At 46.5% G+C, this 6,020-nt stretch overlaps 1 protein-coding gene across 1 annotated transcript in view; it reads right to left on the reverse strand.

Annotated features, from left to right (window-relative positions):
- The window catches only part of LOC122539706 (tensin-4-like), a 36,243-nt gene extending 31,442 nt beyond the window's left edge, over positions 1-4,801 (reverse strand). Inside the window, exon 1 of the mRNA XM_043674712.1 lies at positions 4,725-4,801. The gene's annotated coding sequence lies outside the window, so the exon portion shown is untranslated. The remainder of the gene's footprint in view (positions 1-4,724) is intronic.
- Between the last annotated feature and the right edge of the window lie 1,219 nt (positions 4,802-6,020).

Below are 6,020 nucleotides of genomic sequence, written 5' to 3' on the forward strand. Positions count from 1 at the left end.
CTGACCTATCACTCTCACCTTGACCTCTTTCACCTATCACATTTCCGACGCCCTTCCCCCAAGTCCCTCCTCCCTACCTTTTATCTTAGCCTGCTGGACAAACTTTCCTCATTCCTGAAGAAGGGCTTATGCCCGAAACGTCGATTCTCCTGTTCCCTGGATGCTGCCTGACCTGCTGCGCTTTTCCAGCAACACATTTCCAATCCTGCTGGTTAGTATTGCATTGATGATTCAATTCTGCTGTCAGCAAAATGGTTAGCTTCATTGCTGTGGTCACTAACCAACTTCCCAATACACCCATGACCCTCAGCAGAGCTCGTTCTGAATCACACAGAGCATTGTTCAAATCACCAGCTGTTCACAATGAAAGGAAGCTAGCCAGCAACCGACAGCTAAACCTTGCTCAGTACCAGCATTGTCTTTTTGTTCAACTTTAGGCTTCTGAAGCATTCCCTGTTCATGAAAGTGAACATTCAGAGGGTTGCAACTGTTTAGACAGCGCACAGTCCCTCTACTCAGAGCGAAGTTTTACCTTCACTTTTAAAAACTGTTCCCATCAAACACTTCTAGGACAGAGTCAGCACAGGGTTGGATATACAGCAAAGCTTATCATTAGGGGTTTGGAAGGTGCTGTCTGAAGATCTTTGGTGAGTTTTTGCAGTGCACCCTGTAGATGGTACACACTGCTGCTACTGAGTGTCGGTGGTGAAGGGAGTAGATGTTTGTGGATGTGGTGCCAATCAAGTGGCTGCTTTGCCCTGGATGGTGTCAAACCTTTTAAAATGTTGTTGGAGCTGCACCTATCCAGGCAAGTGGGGAGTATTCCATCACACTTCTGACTTGTGTCTTGGAGATGGTGGACAGGTTTTGGGGAGAGGGATGGTGAGTTACTCACCACTGGATTCTCAGTTTCTGACCTTCTCTTGTAGCCACTGTGTTGAGTTGGCTAGTCTAGTTCAACTTCTCATCAATTGTAACCCCTGTGACAGTGAGGGATTCAGAATGCCAAGGGGCATGGTTAGATTGTTTGTTATTGGAGATGGTCATTGCCTGGCATTTGTGCGGTGTGAATGTAACTTGTCAGCCCAAGCTTGGATATTGTCCAGATCCTGTTGCATTTGAACATGGACTGCTTTAGTATCTGAGTCACAGATGGTCCTGAACATTGCGCAATCATTGGTGAACATCCCCACTTCCGGCCTCAGGGAGGGAAGGCCATTGATGAAACAGCTGAAGGTGGTTGGGCCTTGGACACCAACCTGAGGGATCCCTGCAGAGATGTCCAAGAGCTGAGATGACTGACCTCCAACAAGACAACCATCTTCCTACATGTCAGGTAAGATTCTAAGCACTAGAGGGTTTGCCCCCTGATACCCATTGATTCCAGGGCTCTTTGATGCCACGCTCAGTTGAATACAGCCTTGATGTCAAGGGCAGTCCCTCTACCCTCCCCTCTAGAATTCAGCTCTTTTGTCCATGTTTAAACCAGTGCCCCTGGGGGAACCCAAACTGGGCGTCACTGAGTAGGTGCTGCTTGATAGCACTTTTGATGACACTGTCCATCACTTTCCTGATGATCGAGAGTAGACTGATGGGGGTAGTAATTGGTTGTGTTGGATTTGTCTTGCTTTTGTGGGCAATTTTCCACATTGTCGGGTAGATGCCAGTGTTGGAACTGTACTGGAACAGCTTGGCCAGGGGACGCAACAAGTTCAGGAGCACAAATCTTCAGTACTATTGCCGGAATGTTGACAGGGCCCGTAGCTTTTGCAGTATCCGGTGTCTCCAATTGTTTCTTGATATAATGTGGAGTAAATCAAATTGGCTGGAGACTGGTATGTGTAACGCTGGGGACCACTGGAGGAGATGGATCATCCACTCGGTATTTCCTAATCAGTTCTGATGAAAAATCTCCGATCTCGAAACATTAACTCTGCTTTCCTGCCACAGATGCTACCAGATTTGCAGAATTTCACGAGAATTTCTGTTTGTATTTCAGATCTAACAATTCCAATCCCATTTTCCAGCACTTGGCTCAGAGCTGTACATGTCTTGGAATTACCCACAAATGCATATCTGAAGAATACTTCTTCAATATTGGGGGGAGGGGGTTTAACTTTACCATCCTCACAGGCACTGAGTTTCAGATTCCCACCACCTTCTGAGGGAGGATATTTTTCCTGACATTCTCTCCATCCCTCCTGCCCCTTACCTTAAACCTATTCCCCTGATCACTGATCCCCCCAGCAAAAGGAAATCTCTCTTCCTGTCTACCCTATCTATGTCCCTCAAATGTTATACATCTCAACTATGCTCCTAACCAATTTTCTCTGTTCTGACAAAACCACCCCAGTCTGCCCAATGTTTCTTCCTAACTGAGACTCTCCAGCCCAGGCACCATCCTGGTCAATCTCCTCTACAGTGTTTTATTTAATGTGAAATGTTTATTGATATTATCAGGAATTGTGGATTCCAACAATTTGCACACAACTGGACCTGAGACGAAGTGATCTTTAGTAACGTTTGAATCAGAAGTTTTGTCTGAATTTCTAGCTGACACAGAGTAGCTCAGTCCTGCCTATTCACTGTACATCAGGCACAGACAGTAGGAGGAGACCCAGCTGTCGCTGAGCTGGTTCTCTGAACGGGCTGATTAGAAAATCTCAAAATCAGGTTTTCTTGCAGTGGGAGGGGAAGCAGCCTGTTAATCGCTAAAGCTGGGCAGGTCTCATTTGGAATGTGCTCAGTTAATAATGTATTTTATCGGCACATTTCATGTTGTTTTGAATTGTTCTTTGGCACAGATACTGAAACAAAGATACAAACCAAACGGAGCAGAACATCTTATAATCTCAGCAGTTTTCAGCCTGACATTTGTAAAATTCACTACCAGGATGTGGGCACCACTGACTGGACTAGCACCTGCTGTCCCTCCCTAATTGTCCCTGGAAAAGGTGGTAAACTGCTGCCTTCTCAAACTACAGCAGTCCACATACCGACAGGAGGCTAAGGAAATTCAGTGTGGCCACAAGGATTCTAACCAATTTTTATCGATGCACCACAGACAGCATCCTGTCTGGATGCATCACAGCATGGCATGGCAACTGCCCTTCCCAGGACCACAAGAAACTATAGAGAGTCATTAGAGAGCCCAGTCCATCAAGTAAACCATGCTTCCATTCACTGACTCCATCTACACTTCCCACTGCCTCAGTCAAAGGTCGCCCCAGATTAGACGGCCTTCTGACGGAAGAAGAAAGATCCTAGAACAGTTTCTTCCCCACTGTTCTCAGACTTTAATGTTAGCGTTGATCTCCCTCTGCACCTTCTTGGCAGCAGTAACACTGTTACCCTGCACTCGGTTCTGTTTACCCTGACACACTTGTATAGTACAGACAACACCTTTCACTGCAGCTCAGTACACATGAAAGTAATAATCAAATCAAATGTTGCATTCGCTCCAGAATGAGAATGTTAAGCTGAAGTTTCTCAAAGCTCCTGAATAAAATCCCAGGTGGAGTGTGTCCCAGTAAGAACCCTGTCCCTCCACGTAGTGACTCAGAATGGTGCCCTGGTAGCGGGCAATCTGCCAGCCCCCTGCAGTTACACAATTCAGTAACTTCATCAGGTGCAAAACTTTAAACAGGAAAATGCTGTGGGATTTAAATGTTTCAATTGGAAAGAAATAGAACCATACAACCAGGACATTCACCAGCCCAGCGTGTTAATGCTCAGTCTTTGGTCACACTCCCTTTGTCCATTCCTCATTGTCTTGAGTAATTCTCCCATGGAAATGTTCAGCCAATTTCTTTCTGAACCTGCTTCCAGTCTCATTTCTGACAGCACATTCCAAATTACAACTCACTACAGGAAGAAATCCCCATTCTCCCTTTGGTGTTTTTGTTACTGATGTCAAATTTTGTGGCCTCCAGTTACTAAAGTCTCATCCTAAATATTATCTTTGTGAACATGTCTCATGTCTCCATGGCATTAGTTATATCACAAGTTGAAGAAAACTAAATTCCTATTTTAGTTTAATCAGACTCTGACTGAACCATTGAGGGATTTTGAACCAGAGCCCTGAATTCACAATCTCCTTCCTCCCACGTTCTATTTCCCCATCCTCTGCCATTTATCATTCACTGTGTGGGCTTGATCCTTTGACCAGCCCAGCATTTCCTGATGAAGGGCTTTTGCCCGAAATGTCGATTTTACTGCTCCTCGGATGCTGCCTGACCTGCTGTGTTCTTCCAGCACCACTGATCCAGAATCTGTGAACAGCAGGGTGATTCAATTAATCCCTCATTCTGCTTAGAATCTGCTGTTTGATGGGTATAACAGCCCTGAGCAGCCCCTCATGTCTCTGCCCAGTCAGTGGAACCATCACCTCTGTCCCCGGTCATCCTTACCCACTGGCATTGCCAAATCTCTCAACTCTTCTTGATTCCAGCTTCAGGATCTCAGGGAATTCTCTCCAGAATATTCAGCAGTAATCATTAAATCAAATTAATCAATCGCTTTGACCAGAAAGCTCGCATACTCTTCACCTCACATTTGGTTCCAGAAACAGACGGAACCCTATCCTTTGCCCAGCTGGGTCTTCCCCCATCCATTTCACCCCACACGGATAATCCCCCACTTCCTCCTTCAGACAGTCTTTACTCCATAAACTTCCAGAATTTCTGATGTTAATTTACAACAAAAGCAAACCTGGTGTGCCTTACCTTTCCAGTGCAGTGGGGAAAGCTGCCTGCTGCTGGCAAACCCAGTTCCCAGCTCCTTGGCGGATCTTTTATTCTCCCTCTCACGGGAAGAAGTGAAGTTACTGTTGGAGGGTGGGGTCAGGTTCAATTGGAACAAGCAAACTGCAATCACCAGGGAACCACTCCCTCAGTGAGTACAGGATAAACCGTACTACACCCATCCTCCCTCTTAAAGAGACATCCCTCAGCAAGCATCTCCCATTAATAATGCATCTGTTATCAAAGTTAAGTCTTGATCAAGTTACTTCAGATTAACGTCAATACCTCTCACTGTGTGAAAGATTTCTGTTTTTCAGTTAAAACATAAAGCTGTCTTTGAGGGCGTGGGTTTCCTGGGAGTGTTTGATGGGGGCTGTGTAGAGAGAGCATTACATTCAGTTTATAAAAGTAGAGGAAGTTTTACTCTGTATCTAACCCCGTGCTCTCCCTGTTTGATGGGGTCAGTGTACAGGGAGCTTTATTCTGTATCTAACCCCGTGCTGTCCCTGTTTGATGGGGTCAGTGTTCAGGGAGTTTTACTCTGTATCTAACCCCATGCTGTCCCTGTTTGATGGAGTCAGTGTACAGGGAGCTTTACTCTGTATCTAACCCCATGCTGTACCTATTTGATGGGGTCAGTGTACAGGGAGCTTTACTCTGTATCTAACCCCATGCTGTCCCTGTTTGATGGGGTCAGTGTACAGGGAGCTTTACTCTGTATCTAACTCCGTGCTGTACCTGTTTGATGGGGTCAGTGTACAGGGAGCTTTACTCATTATCTAACCCCGTGCTCTCCCTGTTTGATGGGGTCAGTGTACAGGGAGCTTTACTCTGTATCTAACCCCGTGCTGTCCCTGTTTGATGGGGTCAGTGTTCAGGGAGTTTTACTCTGTATCTAACCCCATGCTGTCCCTGTTTGATGGGGTCAGTGTACAGGGAGCTTTACTCTGTATCTAACCCCGTGCTGTACCTGTTTGATGGGGTCAGTGTACAGGGAGCTTTACTCTGTATCTCCCTCTATATTGGGGAGACAGGCCGCCTACTTGCGGAGCGATTCAGAGAGCACCTCAGGGCCACCCAGACGAACCAACCCAACCACCCTGTAGCACAGCATTTCAACTCCCCCTCCCACTCCACCGAGGATATGCAGGTCATTGGACTCATCCACCGCCAAACCACAACAACCCGACGGACGGAGGAGGAGCGTCTTATCCTCCGACTGGGAACCCTCCAACCACAGGGGATGAACTTGGACCTCACCAGTTTCTTCATCCCCCC

This window comes from Chiloscyllium plagiosum, chromosome 33 (assembly GCF_004010195.1).
Source record: "Chiloscyllium plagiosum isolate BGI_BamShark_2017 chromosome 33, ASM401019v2, whole genome shotgun sequence".
NCBI classification, from domain to species: domain Eukaryota; kingdom Metazoa; phylum Chordata; class Chondrichthyes; order Orectolobiformes; family Hemiscylliidae; genus Chiloscyllium; species Chiloscyllium plagiosum.